The sequence below is a fragment of the Oryctolagus cuniculus genome, chromosome 5, assembly GCF_051225735.1.
Source record: "Oryctolagus cuniculus isolate XC-2025 breed Fujian yellow rabbit chromosome 5, ASM5122573v1, whole genome shotgun sequence".
Classification (NCBI taxonomy): Eukaryota; Metazoa; Chordata; class Mammalia; order Lagomorpha; family Leporidae; genus Oryctolagus; species Oryctolagus cuniculus.
The window spans coordinates 159,490,459-159,506,821 of record NC_142871.1 but is presented as its reverse complement, the minus strand read 5'-3'; the positions used below and the strand labels follow the sequence as shown (position 1 = coordinate 159,506,821).

The 16,363-nt window shown below is 44.8% G+C and overlaps 1 protein-coding gene and 1 long non-coding RNA gene across 3 annotated transcripts in view; one reads left to right on the top strand and one right to left on the bottom strand.

The window, feature by feature from the left end:
- The window catches only part of NEDD9 (neural precursor cell expressed, developmentally down-regulated 9), a 203,905-nt gene that overhangs the window by 78,562 nt on the left and 108,980 nt on the right, over positions 1-16,363 (bottom strand). The window lies entirely within an intron of this gene.
- LOC149126829 (uncharacterized) overlaps positions 1-16,363 on the top strand; it is a 38,957-nt gene that overhangs the window by 4,265 nt on the left and 18,329 nt on the right. The window lies entirely within an intron of this gene.

The following is a 16,363-nucleotide window of genomic DNA, read 5'->3' as shown; positions in this document are numbered from 1 at the left end:
AAATTATTTTTGTTTAAAAGTGTGTGTGTGTGTGTGTGTGTGTGTGTGAGAGAGAGAGAGAGAGAGAGAGAGAGAGAAACAGAGATCTCTCATCTACTGATTCATTCCCCAAATGCCTGCAGTAGCCAGGCGGGGACCAGCCTGAAGCTGAGAGCCTGGAATTCAGTCTGATTCTCCCATGTGGGTGGCAGGGACCCAATTATTTGAGCCTTCCAGGGTGTGTATTAGCAGGAAGCTGGAATCAGAAGCCAAGCTAGAACTTGAACCCTGGCACAATGGTTTGAGAAGCAGGCACCCCAAGTGTCATCCTAACCACTGTGCCAAATGCCCACCCCTAAACTCATCTTTTAATTCCGTTTTTCACAGGCTTTTTGGAGTTCCCTTGTACCTAGCTTTTCTCTCCCTAGGGAGAGGGCATCTCTTCCCGTCCACATTCTGCTTCCTCTCTTAGAGGCCCAAGTTGCAACCTAAGATTATTGCCATGAACTATAATGAGTGGCAATTCAGTTTATACCTTATATTTAATTATTTTTATATTTACTAAGCTCATGCTACTTTGCAGAGCAGTATGCTGGTCAAGTCTCTTTTCTCAAGGAGTGTAGAATCCAAGAAGAAAGGCTGACTTGTCTACAACTGGTGTGAATACAATGGTATGGGGTCACAGAGAGGGAAGAGTGAGCTCTGTGAGGTGTGAGATGAGAGGGGAGTTTCTGAGGGAGGCACTGGTGACCTGGGCCTGGCTGGGAGGGAAGAGTCTTAGAGGCTGAGATCCAAGTCAACAGCTCCCCACACTGAGAGGGTGCAGTCACCAAAAAGAAATAGGAATCTGTGGTCAGAGAGAGGCTCTGTTCCACCCCCACATAGGGGTGATTCCGTCATTCACTCATTTGTTCACTGAATAGACATTCATTGGCCTCCAGCAGATAGAACTGTGGTTGTGTAAAGAGCTGTGAAGAAGAGATACATGTGCCATGAAGGGTGGTAGAAGAGGAATGGCAAAAGGACAGGGCCTTTTTGAGAGAGATAACAATGGAGTAGAGGTCTAAAGGGAAAATAGAACTGAGTCGTTGACAAAAGGTAGTATGGACCTGGGAGGAAGAGACTGTCAGGCAGCTGAATCAGCAAATGCAAAGGCCCTGTGGCAGCAAAGAAGCAGGGGACATCCAGAGAACTGTAGGAAAGACAATGTGTTTGGAGCACCAGGACATGGTGGGATGTTACGCTTGAGAGCCTTTGGGTCTGTTAAGGAATTTGATCTTACTCTGGCCGGCCGCTATGGGATCACTCCATGCGTTTAAGCAGAACTGTAACATAACTAGGTTTCACTGGGAAGGAACCACTCTGTCTGCGTCGTGAGGAGAGATTGGAAGGGAAGCAGGGAGCCATGAGGAGACCAATGGGGAGGCTGCTGCAGTGGTTTAAGCAGAATATGGTGGGACTCTGTGCCCAGCAGATCCTGACTGTGTGTGTGAGTGTGTGTGTGTGTGTGTATCCTGTATTTTCAGAGGAATAAGGGAGCAGACCTCTCGGCTTCCATTCAGCATACTCAAACACCTGGGTCTAGGCCCAGCAGAGTAAAACAGATTTCACAATCAGAAATTATGGAGGTTTTTGCTAGAGGGTGGTATGGCAAGAGCAGCAGAGTCCCTAGGGCAGGGGTCAGGCTTCTGTGGGCTGGGGAATTCAGGCAGGTGGGCAAGCCACTGGTCTTGTTTCTTTAGAACCACCTTCCCTATGCAAGCACCTGAGCTAGAGCCTCAGAGGGGGCTCCAGCTGTGCCAGCTGGGGTCTTCCTTTTGAGACCAGGTGTACCTGTAGCAGATGGCAGGAGAGCTCTCTAACTCTTGGCTAACTCTTGGCGACTCTCTAGCCTACTCTAGACCACAGAGACACCTCTGCTTGGCTGCACCATCAGTTACCAAGACACATGGCTAGTGTCTCTTTCATTGTGTTCTTTGATATCTGACTCTTATGTACTCAAAGCAAACGCTGAATGCAATAGAGCCCTTGCAGTAGCCTTTTAATATCAATAAATCAATTTAGGCAACGTTCTATCCTTTGTGCAAACTCCAAGCAGCCGTGGTGTGGACGGCATATTTGTTGTCTGATTCACTTTCACGAACCTTCCAACTTTACCACTGGCCAAATATCCCTCTGGGTAACATGGTTTAACCTCTGGGTATGTTGGACACAGGCTTGTGGATGCCAGGAAACAAGGCGAAATTTCTAAGTATAACACATCATTTTACTCTTGGGTCCTGGAAAAATGCAAAGTATGGATCACCAGATTCTTGGTTCCAGACTCATATTCTTTGGGATGGGGGAGGACATCAGCCATCTGGATCTTATTAGAGATTCATGGGCCCTTTGAATGGGGTAGCCTGGGCTTCCTAACTCCACGACTCTTGATATCCTGGACTGGACAGTTCTCTGTCTCTGTCTCTCTGTTTCTGTCTGTCTCTCTCTCTCTCTTGTGTATGTGTGTAGGAGTCTGTCCTGTGCATTTTAGGGTGTTTAGCAACACCTATGGCCTCTACTCAGCAGATTCCAGTAGCACCTTGTCTCCTAGTTGTTTTGAGGGAGAGGAAGAGAGCGCAAGGGAGCAATCTCCCATCTGCTGGTTCACTCCCCAAATGTCCACAATGGCAGGGGATGGACTGGGACTGGAGCTATGGGTGGAGAACTGAAACTAGGCACTTTGATGTGGGACACGGATGTCTTAACCTTAAGGTTAAATGTTTCCTCTCCACTGGTTTCGATAACCAAAAATTTGGGGGTTCTGGGAGAGGCATTTTGTTTAGCAGTTTAGCTGCTGGTTGGGTCACCTGTGTTCCACATCAGAGTTCCTGAGTGTGATGCCAGCCTCCAGTTCCTGATTCTATCTTCCCGCTAGTTAAGACCCTGGGAGGCAGTGGTGATGGCTCAGGTGGGTGGGCTTTTGCCATCCTTGTTGGAAACCTGGATTGAGTTTCTGGCTCCTGGCTTTGGTCCCTGCCCCTTCCCGTCCCTGGCAATTGAGGGCATTTGGAGAGTGAACCAGTAGTTGGATCTGGGATAGGAGCTGTCTTTCAATATCTGTCTATTAATCAAATAGATAAATTTCAAAAATATTAAAAAAGAAAGTTCTGAGGTTCTATTGCATAGGTACAGTGAGCATTTAATATTAATGTATTATATATTTTTCTAAATAAAACACTACTAGATAGGATTTTGCATGTTTTCACTATAAAACGATATTAAATATTCAAGGAGATAGAAATATTTATCCCGACAGGGTATTGTATAAAGTATACAGGTATCAAAAAGCTCCATGGTACCCATTAATATGGCCCATTTTTATGTTTATGAAACAAAGATCTTGACATTGGTAGATATCCCCTGGGTGGGGGCAAACTTGCCCTGGTGTTGTCTCCCCTTGCTTACTGATCTCATAGGAAGATGAGGGCCTGGAGAGGAGAGGTACCCCTGAGAACCCACTAGGGCTTTCCCTCTCCCTTCTTTTTTGTCCTGTTTGTCCCTTGGGTCCTCACAGTCCTAAAGTCTACCTGGATACACTAAAGGATTTCCAAGGTCAGTTTCCAACCCAACCAAAGGGGAGATCTCCGAGAGAATTCTAAACAGGGTGAGACCTGAGGCTTCTTTTACCTGCTTCTGAACAGCCTGGCGGCGTGCCAGGCACAGGGCAGGTGCTGTGTGCGTGCGTGCATGTGTGCATGCGTGCATGTGACGCTAAAGGTTATCTTCTTTTATTTCTTATCGCTCATCGTAGTTATTGGTCCCCTGCCCATGGACACGTGTCTTTAGGTCCATCTGTTGCTTTTAAAATGAACTCTGACACCTTCATTTGCAGCGAGCTAAAAATAACTGATCATAATCAACAAAAGCTCTCCTTTTACAGAGGTGGAAGATCCCCACAGAAGCAGAGGCCAGAGGCAGAGAGCCCTGTTGCACCTGTGCAGTGCACTCTTGAGACACATAATCATGGACCTTTTTGTAAATGAACCATCTAAAGCCAAAGTCCAAGCTAGAGGTCATCACACCAGATTTAGGCACTGTATCCCATAGCATGCAGAGGAGCTGACTGCCTGGTGCACTGCGTTTTCACAGGACACACGGTGCTCTGAGGGTGTCCTGTGCCTGCCCGCAAGGCTGCAGGGCTTAAGCAGGTCAGCAGGTCTTAAGCATCAGCAGTTTTTTGAGAACAATGTGAGAACTGGGCCCCAGCATGCTGGCTTGTGCTTCTGTAGAAGGTGTGAATGTTCTTCTCTGAATTTTGCTTAGAGCAACCCTCACTTGATGCTTTCACATGTTTGGTATCAAGAATTTGAAAGGAAGTGGTTTTGTGGGGTTTAATGCATTTTTTTACATTGAAATTTTGGGTCACTCTGTTTTTGATCTGAAGAGCCTTATTTAAAAGCTTCTTCTTTGACCTGGTTTGGAAGTCAGTGCACCCACCGTCTGAGCTGATCTCCTGTAACCCAGACTAAAGGCTGTAGATTCTGAGCCATCTGAAGCCGTGCAAGTCGAGACACACCACTGGTGACTTTCCTCCCAGGGGGTGTGAGGCTGAGTAAGATCATGAACCACCTCCGCAGGGTGAGGGCCACCAGAACAGAGAACACAAAGCCATAAACTTTTCAGAGCTGATTGCACCTCAAAGCAAGGAGGCTTGTCACCTGCTGGGACAGAGGGTATTTATTACTCAATAGATCTCTGGGATTGCAAATGTTGTTTGTGTCATAAGAGGAGCTGGAGGAGTTGCAATATGAAGCCAGAAAGTGCACACACCTCATTTCTCTCTGCTGGCACTTGGTGCTGCCAGTGTTTTTCTTGGGGATGGGTGGGGGGAAGCAGTAGAGTAGCAGTGGGAGACCTGGACATATGACCAAGCTCTGGGCAGCTCCGGTGACAGAGCAGGTCACAGCTTCAAGGTTGGGAGGGAAGTGAGCCTGGCATTTGTTCTCTACCAGGTAGAGGTGTCCTTTCCTCTCCTCACCCAGTGACCCTGGGCAGGTGGACGAGTCGTGCAAAAGAATATGCAGTGGCAGCCCAAGGGCTCCCTTCATGGCCTGTTCTCAGATGTCCTGGCAGGGAGCACTGTTTTGCAAGTGAAGGTACCTGGAACCTGCCTACTCAGACATTCTCCAGTTCATCCAAGCTTTAAGATTTCACTTCCAAAGGCCAACTTGGAATGAGGGCGGAAATGGCTAAGCCTAAGTTTTTTTTTTTTTTTTAATCCCATTATTTTAGATTGCTATAAATGAAGCATTGGATCTTACCCTTGAAAAGAACAGAAACCTACAAAAGCTTGATGTAATAGGCTGGACTAAAGATGAATTTTAGTCCTGTTCTCTAATTCCAGGACTACAAAGGAATACCACTCTTAATGATTTTAGTCGTATGCATAATTTTATCTTAGAACCCAAAGCATGCTTTTTTAGAAAAATTGCTTATTTATATAATGGAGTTTGCTTTTATACTTTCAATTCAAAACAAAACAAAAGACATCCTACAAAAAATAATACACAGATGCTTTTGGTCTGAAAACATATCCCTTTACCTTCTCTGGAACTAGACACTAAATCCTATTTTTAGAAGTAATCAATGTAATTTCTCATTCTCCTAATAGCAGCAGATGTTGTTAAACACAGACTGACAAAATACAAGTGTTGATAGTAACTGGCCATTTTACATGTAGAGTGAGTGAGAACAGGGCCAATAAGGCCAAACCTTTGAGGGCATCAGATTAGAAGAGACCCTAAGTAGTATATTAACAATGCAGTTATTGCCCCCCTAAAGCACTGTCACCCCTCTCCCTCCACCGCACATCTCCACCAACCATAGAACAGAGCTTCTGCCTCATCTGCCTGCCCTTAGAGCATATATTTTTTAAAATTTATTTATTTTATTTTATTTTATTTTATTTTATTTTTTGACAGGCAGAGTTAGACAGTGAGAGAGAGAGAGAGAGAGCGAGAAAGGTCTTCCTTCCGTTCGTTCACTCCCCTAATGGCCGCTACGGCCGGTACTGCGCCGATCCGAAGCCAGGAGCCGGGTGCTTCATCCCGGTCTCCCATGCAGGTGCAGGGACCCAAGCACTTGGGCCATCCTCCACTGCCCTTCTGGTCCACAGCTGAACCGGAAGAGGAGCTACCGGGACTAATACCCGGCACCCCAACCGGGACTAGAACCCGGGGTGTTGGCACTGCAGGCGGAGGATTAGCCTAGTGAGCCGCGGCACCAGCCCAGAGCGTATAGTTTTTATTTTAAAATACTGACAACCCACGAGAGGGAATTACATCACTGTTAGTTCCATTATAGGAATGATTAGTTGTTGATAGTCCTAGAATAGTGTAGAGAAAAGGATTCAGAAGCATGTGTTGGTGGATCCATAGTAATAAACAGCACAGAATGTACGTAAAACAGCTCCCAAAGACCTTCCGCCCCCTCACACATCTCTTCTCCAGCGCACCAAAAATGTCCTGTGATACAAGCACCTGGGAAGGCAGTAAAGCATGATACTTAAAGACATGTTCTTTAGACTCAGGTAGAATTGGTTCCATAGCCAGACCTGGCCACATAAACACTTGCACCTTTGAGAAAATGACTACATCATTCTGAGTCTTAATTGGCTAATCTGTAAAATGGGCTCGATAATCATTTCATAAGGTGTTGTTGAGATTGAAAGGAAAAACACATGCAAAGCCATCCAGTAGATGCTCCTAAATGAGGAAGATCAGAAAGGTAACAGTGAAGAAGATGAAGGCTTCTCCCTTTCCCCGTTCTGGGCACTGGGTGAATGAGCTTGAATTAACTGACTTAACAGAAGTGGTACAAGTTTAGGAACCTGTATGATGGGTAACTTGAGGATCCTGGGCACATGTGGGTAAGGGTAAGGGAGAGGATTAAAGAGGATGAAGATGCAGCAAATGTCTAAGTCACAGAACACAAACCATTTCCGTTTTTGGGGGGTGGACTTTCTTCATAGCTACCATGAAATAGTCTCAGAGCTAAGAGGATATTGTGGTAGTATGGTGTGTGTGTGTGAAAAGAATTCTTCCTGGGATTGGTGTTCTGTAACTTTCAAAAGGCAATCATGTCATAATTGGCTCACTGTGAGGACAAAGTATGAATTATTATTTTTAAATCTTCATTTTATTTGAAAGAGAGCTACACACACACAGAGAGGTCTTTTCCATCTGCTAGTTTGCTCCCCAAATGCCCGTAACAACCAAAGCTGATCCAGGATGAGGCCAGGAGCTCTGAACCCATATTGGTTTCCCGTAAGAGTGGCAGGGCCCCGAGCACTTGAACTATCTTCTAGTGCCTCCCAGGGTGTGTGTTAGTAGGAAGCTGCATTGGAGGCAGAAGAGCCAGCACTCAAACTAGGTACTCCCATTTGGGATGTGGGTGTCTCTAGTGGTGTCAACTGCTACACCAAGCACCCACTCATGAATTTTTAATTACTACAAAAACCAAGACATTTTGAAAAATAGGATGAGATATGGCATGAGGTTTATTGAAGCTATCAGTAATTTTTTTTCCTTAAAATTTGACACAGCTGAGAAACAGAGTACCAGAGCAGTGAGGTTTAGAAATAATAATGATAAAATTACAGTTGTGTAGATCTTTTCAGTTTAATCTCATATTTTCACCCTAACGTGGTGGTTTATAGCACAATTTCATAACATACACTAAGTAAAAGAAGTATTATCCTCATTTTATAGATGAAAGACTGAGTCTTTGGGAAGTTTAATATCTTTCACAATGTTACTCTGCACAGCCAGAATTAGAATCTACATTCTTAATTTGTACTAGAACAACAAAACTTAATGAAATAATTATGCTTCTGTGTTTCTTGTTCACTTTTCAATTCATTCATTAATATACATGAAGCACTTTTTATTTGCCATGTGTCACGAAAAACCTTAGAAATGCAAAGATCAATATGGCACAACCATTGTACTCAAAAGGGCTGTAAAATTGTACCCTGTCTTTTGTAAATGATAACCTAGTTTATAATTTTGATTTTCTTAATTAAAAGCCAAGTCACGCACCTTACAAGGATGATTGCCTTTATGGGAGCCACCAGAGAGATTACATGGAACTGAGTCATGGAAAACCCAGGATGTATTTGATTGTTGTTGATAACTTGTGCCTCATTTTTACCTCGTTTTCGCTACCTCCTCTCGCTCTTGCTCCACTGAAGTCTCCAAATGAGTAGAGTCTGTGCAGTGAGAAGCCCCACAGCTCACTGCACTGTCATTATTGCTTCCATGTGTTAGATTCCTGTCTTGCCCTAAAGATGGCAAATTTGGAACTCATCTCCTTGGAAGAGCTATTCCTAGTGGAAACCTTCACCTTGAACATCTCCCAAATTCTTCAACTTTGTTTGACCTTGGAACATTCCTTTTTAAAGAAATAGATGAATCCAAAGCCTAAAGTATTCTGGACTATTCCCCAATGTGGAAAACTAGTGCCAAACATGTGCCTGGACCAGATTTGCAAAAGTTGGTGATTTACTGAGGCCCTTTGCTTTGCGAGTCGGTGGCCTAGTTCTGTTTACTGCAAAGTGATGGTTCTTAAACTCCAACTCTTCAGATTGCCAGGCAAGTGCAATAGGAAATTACCAGGAAACTTCTAAAAAGAAAGCATCACACAGGCTTTGCTCTAAAGGATTGTTTTTTGGGTACCTTGAAGATACTGGCAACTATACTGGTGACAGATCTGTGGCAACGTTCTATAGCCTGGTCAAACATTTGCTCCCTAACCCAAGCCTCCCAGATAGTACAGTCAGGAGCCTATGAGTATTGATTTTCTCCCTGCCCTATGATGGGAACACAAAGCCTGCCCTTCTGAGTGTAGAAGAAGGAAAACATAGACTGTGTTGCCTTCCCAGATCTCTGCTTGAAGCAAGTTTGGGAATTTATTGGTGGTTGGAAGGGGAAACCATGCCTATTCTGGAATCTGGATACCAGTGTGGCTCCACATTGCCAGTTTGGCTTCAGTTGTCATCCTGGGCAAGAATTCTTAGAGGAAAGCATTCCCATCTACACATCTAAATCGGAATACTCAAGTTAGAAACTGGATTTGTTAAAATAATGACATAAATTAAATCCCAGGAAACACATGGAAGATGGGTATGTGGTGAGCAGAGGGGACAGAGTTCCTGGGCTTCAGATGGGTGAGTTTTTGTTAATCGTGACATTTGCTTAAAGTAAAGGCCACAAATAAAACCAGGTGACATTTAAAATGCAAAATAATACATTAGAATGTAAGCACTGGATCAAATTCTCACCTAACATAATTTGATGGGATCTGTCTTACAGAAAATTAATTACTCTATTTTTTTTTTTCATTTAGTATCCCTGGTGGTGAGTATCTGGTGTTTTAACAGGTACTCAAAGAAATGAACAATAAGTTTGTATAATTTTAAATTCTGATCATTTCATGACATGTCGGTAATTGTTATTTTTGTTTTGTTTAATCCATGTCAAAGGTATTAAATACATCCTTGATGTGGAGAGTATATTCCTGTTAAGCCATTGTTTAAAATCATTTAAATCTAATAGGCAGGCTGGGTTTTGTAGCTTTTTTTCGTAGTGGGGAGAATTTTGATTAAATGTAAAATGATTCAAAGTGGTGCAGGAGTCTAGCCTGCATGATTAATAGTCTGCAGTCGATATTAGAAATCCAGACAGACTGAAGGCCAAATGCCTTCCCCTTGAAGGCAGACCAGATTCTAGCCTCCAAGGACTCTGCACATGTAGTCACTCTTTCAATCCAGCTGCCCCTGCCAGCCCGGGCTTCATTGGATTAGAGAGAAGTGGAAAAACCCCTCCCCAGAGTGGTCCTATCAGGTTCCCTGTGTGTTTAATTGCTCTGGCACATGGATGGCTCTCTGGAGCTGCTGAGCGTGCGTGGCAGACAGAGCTGTCTTGGGCTGGCTCTTCTGCACTTGGAAAGTGAAAGCGAGTTGTTATTTTCACCTCCCTAAATCACATTCCTGGTCTTGGCCACCATGAGATCATCTTTTGTTTGGACTGGAAGGATGTGTACCAAGGTCACACAGGCATAGGGGCTGTTGTGTCTGGGGTGTTTGCACGGGGAGCTTGTAGCGTCTTTCAGTAGAAGGAACTCTGTCACTTTCTAAAGGGAGATTTATGAGCAATCCTAACCCAGGTTTTAATTTCTGTTCCCATAAGCCTCTATCCTTGCAAACCTTAGTCAAGAAGGAGAACAGTCCGTTTCCCTCATAAGAATCCATGTAGATATCTGCTGGTTTTCTGGGGTTCAGGTCTAGGCATTATCTCTGATGAGCTGTGTGACTGTGGGAAAATTCCTTAACTCCTCCAAGTCTCAGTGTCCTCATCTTGAAGTGGATACCCCAGGATCCTAGAGTCATTGCGAAGACTGAACCAGACCATGGATTAAGCAGTGCCATTTGCAGAGGAAGCTTACAGTTAACATCCATAGTCATTATTATTTTTAAAGTCTGTATTCCAATTTTTCACTCATTTTTTGTATTTTCTTTGATCTTTTTTTTCCTGGAGCTCTGAAACACGTTAATGGAGTTCAGAGGGCGGGTGTTTGGCATAGTGGTCAAGATGCCACTTGGGATGCCTGCATCCTATGTCAGAGTAACTGGTTTTAGTTCCAGCTCCTTTGCCTCCAATAAACTTCCTGCTGATACACACTCTTGGAGGCAGAAGATGATGGCTCAGCTACTTGGGTTCCTGCCGTCCACCTGGGAGATCTGGATTAAATGTCATGATCCCATTTTCAGGCTAACTCAGTCCTGGCTGTTGTGGGCATTTGGGAACCAAGGAATGGAAGATCTCTGTCTTTCTGTCTCTTTGCTTTTCAAATAAATAAAAATAAATATATGAAAATTGAAAATATAAAAACTTGCTAATTATTGATTATTTGTATGTGTAGGATATTCTGTTTTAACTTGTTTTATGACACAATCTATGAAGATAATTATGCATATAAGGAGTCTTCAAAAAGTTCATGGAAGATGCATGTTATGAAAAAACTATTCATAGATTTCAAACATTTTCACCCCAAAATAAACTCAGTTTAATTTTTCCATGATCTTCTCAGGTGTTAAGGTATGTGAAGATGACTAAAAATATTGTCAAAGTTTAGCAGGGATAAGGGTGGATGAGAGTAAACTGATATTTCTTGAAAATGTTAGACATTTCCTGGCCCGGACATGTAACACTGACTTCACGCCAGAGAATGTTCGTTTAGAATCTTGGGATAATAAGCTTTTTTTTTTTTTTAAATATTTTATTTATTTATTTGACAGGAAGAGTTACAGACAGTGAGAGAGAGACAGGGAGAAAGGTCTTCCCTCTGCTGGTTCACTCCCCAAATGGCTGCATAGGCCAGAGCTGCGCTGATATGAAGTAGGGAGCCAGGTACTTCCCCCGGTCTCCCACGTGGGTACAGGACCCAAACACTTGGGCCATCCTCCACTGCCTTCCCAGGCCACAGCAGAGAGCTGGACTGGAAGAGGAGCAACCGGGACTAGAACCCGGTGCCCACATGGGATGTGGGCGCTTCAGGTGGAGGATTAGCTTAGTGTGCCACGGCGCCAGCCCCTGGGATAATAAGCTCTTGATTTTTTCAGATGCACGTTTTTGGAATAAATGAGGACATTAAGGGAATACAAAAAGATCTCTCTTTAGTACCCACTGGGGGCACCCCCAAGACAGAACTAAATTGTAGCTCATAAGTGGGGAAATCAGAGAGAAGAGAGAGAAATGGTGGCTCTGTTGTGGAAAAGACAGACTCCCCGTGACTTCTGGGCCCAGAAGGAAAAGAGAGGTGTGGGGAGCAACTCGGACTAGACTGTTACTGGAATTAAGACTTATTCTATGCATCTGCTCTCCCACAATATGGCGCTGGGAGAGGAGTAAACAGCTTCTACGCAGCTGCCTCTTGCCAACTTGAGTGATGACCTCCAGGAGCTGATCCTGCTCCTGATTGGAGGAGAGCAGCGTACTCGGCGTGTGGGTAGCAGAGTTGGGATTGGTGGAAGAGGACTATAAAGGAGGAGAGAGACAACATGCACCAGGAACATCTAAGGGGAACACCTGAGGAACACCTGTGCAGCCCCCGAGAGAGCCGGCCGGCGGTGTGCCGCTCCCCCGCGGAAGTGGGGAAAGTGGCAGGGGGAACCGCCCTTCCACGGAGGTGGAAGGGACGGTAGCCAACCCGGGAAGAACCAGCAGCAAACCCGGGGAGGGCCGAGCAGACAAAAGAACAACTCAGGGTCCTGTGTCGTTCCTCCACGAAGAGGGGGAGCGACAAGAGGGAAGATGCAAAAGGAAAGAAGGCCATTGGAGTCCCCTGGACGGGGCAGCACAGTGTGCAAGGAATCAGGATTTGTAACTGCTGCCATTTTGAGAGGGGGAGAGGCAGCTCTGAGCCTGGCCTAGGGTACAGGGGGAGGGCAGCTCCCTCACAGAAACACATAGCAAGTCCAGGGGCTGGGCTGCAGTAAGATGGGACCTGCTCTAAGGCTCGACTTCGGTCCTTCCCTGAAATGCCCCCCAGGGGACACAAGGGTGCCAAGGCTGCAGCCTCGGTGACGACCCCCAGGAAGGCTCAGGGAAGCCTGAGGAGCCCCACGCCCCAGCAGCCAGTGTGGGCCCAGGGGTCACTGCAGTGGGCACTGCCCAGCAGTGATGGTGGAGAGATGGGATCTCGAGGAATTCCATCTTCAGCCAGGTTGTCCTATGAGGGAGAAAGCAGCAGGCAGACACTATCAAGGATTCAGAAGTTTGAGAACTGTAGCATCTATGGACCCTTTTTGAAAATAGAAAATGTCTTGTAAATCAAATTCAAACCAGTCAGGTAAAAAAAAAATAAGTCAAATAAGCCAAATAAAGAATTCAGACACCAAGAGACTGGATTCATTTGAAAGAGAGAGAGAGAGGGGGAGGGGGAGGGGGAGGGGGAGGGGGAGAGGGAGGGGGAGGGAATTTAAGGGTCAAATGTGCGCAGGGTCATTAAACTAGATGGCTGAACTTATGCTTCTTCAACTTTGTGATGGTTTAAAAGCAGTGTGTATTCAGTGAGAACCATGCTTCAGATTTTGAACTTGGATCTTGCTTGGGTTGTCCTCTTTGGCAATGCTGGGCAGTGGCCACAAGTCCAGCTCCCAGCCTGCCCTGTAGTCAGAAGGGAAAACCACTGATGATCTGTAATGTGCTGTGTCGTGGAGCTGGGGTGGAGGGGAAATCAGGTGCATTCAATGCATTTTTCTATTCTCAGTGGGTTTAGAGGGATGGTAACTCCATTGTAAGTCAAGGAGCATCTGTATGCTAATGTGACTAATCATGTTAGCAATGGAAGGAAAATATGAGTTATGTCCTTATCTTTCCTATCATGGAATCAATAGTATCTTTTAAAAGACACAGTTTAAAAATAACAATAACTGGGGCCAGCACCGTGGTGTAGTGGGTAAAGCTGCCACCTGTAGTGCCAGCATCCCATATGGGTGCCTGTTCAAGTCCCGGCAGCTCCTCTTCCAATCCAGCTCTCTGCTATGGCCTTGGAAAGCAGCAGCAGATGACCCAAGTCCTTGGGCCCCTGCACCTGATTGGGAGACCAGGAAGAAGGTCCAGGCTCCTGGCTTTGGATAGGCTTAGCTCTGGCCATTGTGGCCATTTGGGTAGTGAACCAGCAGATGGAAGATCTCTCTCTCTCTCTCTTCCTTTCAAATAAATAAATAAATCCTTAAAAAAAAAAAAACAAAAAAACCAAAAAAAAAAACCTGGGCCTGGTGATACAGTGGGTTAAGCTGCCACTTGTGATACTAGCATCCTATTTGGAGTGCTGGTTCGAATCCCAGCTCCTTTGCTTCCAATCTAGGTCTTTGCTAATGTGTCTGGGAAGGCAGCAGATGACGGCACAAATACTTGGGCCCCCCTGCTGCCTGACTCCAGGCTTCAGTGTGACCCACCCAGTCCCAGCCATTTCAGCCATTTGGGAATTGAACCAGCATATGAAAGATCTCTCTCTCTTCTCTTTTCAAGTACATAAATAAATCTTAAAAATTAAAAAAATGTTGATAATTTGAGCTTTTTAAATTTTGCAGGAATATTTTCTTTTAGCAAGACATTTTAAGAACTAATATCTCCAGCAGTGAAGAAACATCTGACATTCATCAGTTTCTGGTTTCTTTCTCAATTGTTAATTCAAGGAAAATTAAATCAAATACATTTAGTTTAGAATTGTGTGAGTGTAAACTCATTGTAAATGATACTATGGAATCACGCAATAATTAACCCTGACTTATGTGGTGGTAGAACTCCTGTATGTCTACGAGGCTGTGTTTTGGCACAGAGAGGTATCTGGAGAAATGCTCAGTAAGTATCGATAATGCTTATTTCTATGTGGTGAGATTTTTTTTTTTAAGATTTATCTTATTTATTTGAAAGACAGAGTTACAGAGAGAAGTAGAGCCAGAGAGAGAGAGACCTTCCATTCTGTTGGTTCACTCCCTCAATGACCGCAATAGCCACAGCTGAGCTGATCAGGAGCCAGGAGCTTCTTCCAGGTCTCCCACGCGGGTGCAGGGGCCCAAAAACTTGAGCCATCTTCTACTGCTTTCCCAGGCCATAGCAGAGAGCTGGATTGGAAGAGGAGAAGCTGGGATTCAAACCAGCGCCCACGTGGGTTGCCAGTTCTGCAGGCTAGGGCTTTATCCTGCTGCGCCATAGTGCTGATCCCGTGCGGTGAGATTTTGAATTACTTTTATTTATTTATTTTAAATTGACTTATTTATTTGAAACGGGAGGTGGGGAGAGAATGAGAGAGGATGAGAACAAGAGAGAATGAGAATGAATCAGAGGGAAACAGAGATCTTCCATCCGCTGGTTTACTCCCCAAATGCCTGAAACAGGAAGAACTGGACCAGGTTGAAGCTAGGATCCAGGGACTCCATCTGGGTCTGCCATAAGGTGGCAAGGTCCTGTGTACCTGAGCCATCACTTGCTGCCTCCCAGAGTGCATGTTAGCAGGCAGCTGGAATAGAGACTGGAGCCAGGGCTCAAACGCAGGCCCTCAGTGGCCGCTTGACCACTGCACCTAGCCCACTCCTACGTGGGCTCTAAATGTTCTCATTCCCCCCGACTTCATTCCTTGAATTTTTCTATAGCATCTTCTAATCTAAAAGTTTTCCATTTTAATTTTCTGTTATATGGGAACAGTGCTCTCTAAGAACTCTATCCTGAAATAACAGTTGAATCAATTAATATGTTGTTCTTATGGCTTGAAATATTGGTGGGAAATTGTTTAAATTATATCTGGCACCTTTTAATAGAACAGGAAGAGGCAGTTCTTTTAGAGGGCTTGGGAACGAGGCATTAGGGGAAAGGCGTTGTTGGTACAGATGAAATGTATTTATTAAATGATGCCTTAAACCGGTGGTTCTTAACGTGGTGGTGGGAGGAGGGATTTTGCATCCCCTCCCTGCTCCAGAGGGTGTGTAGCAGTGTCTGGGACATTTTTACCATCACAACTTGGGAAAGGTGTGGGGAAAGTAGTGCTACTGGCATTTAAAGGCATCCTGGAATACTCCTTAGCATTGCAATGCCAGTACAGCCCCACAGCAAGGAATTACTTGGCTGAAAATGTTACTAGTGATGCTACTGAGAATCCCTGCCCTAAACTCCTGCAGACAGAGAGGAGGCAGAGGATCCTATTTAGGAAATGAAAGCTTTCTAAGAAAATAAACTGTTTTTCTATTGTTGTTGTTCTTCACTAGGATTCTTTATATTGTAAGCATACTTACTAAAATAACAATTTTTCTGCTTTCACTTGGTCTCCAATTAGTGTTCAATTACTGTACTGATTCATCTTTGTTACCAAGGAATGGGAAATTGTAATTTTAATTGGTGGTCTGGGTCTAACCAAGGGCAGCTATGGTTTCCAAGGATTGCTATAGTGACCTTGACTGAACTCTATCCTTAACTGCATTGAGTAGGAAGTTAATGAGAGAAGACTGGACTTGGGCTATGTGTGGGGGAATGAATTACCCTAGCCCCATGCACCTTACGGACCATTCGAGGCTGTGAATCAGGAGCAAGGTATCAATAGATGGGAGTGGCAGTGCTTGGGGCTTGAGTCGAGTTTGCTGTCAGCTGGATAGCTTTGACAGCACCATGCCAAAGAAAACCTGTGTGCACGCAAGTTGCCTGTGCCGCTTGTGAGGACTGACAGCCCTCCTCTGAACATCTCAGCATTTCTGGCTGCTGCCTGCAGCCGTTCTCCCTTGCTATCAATGGCTTTAGTTCAGTCACAGCCACTTCTCTGTCAGTGTTTCCTGCAAATGTGTCTTCTTGAA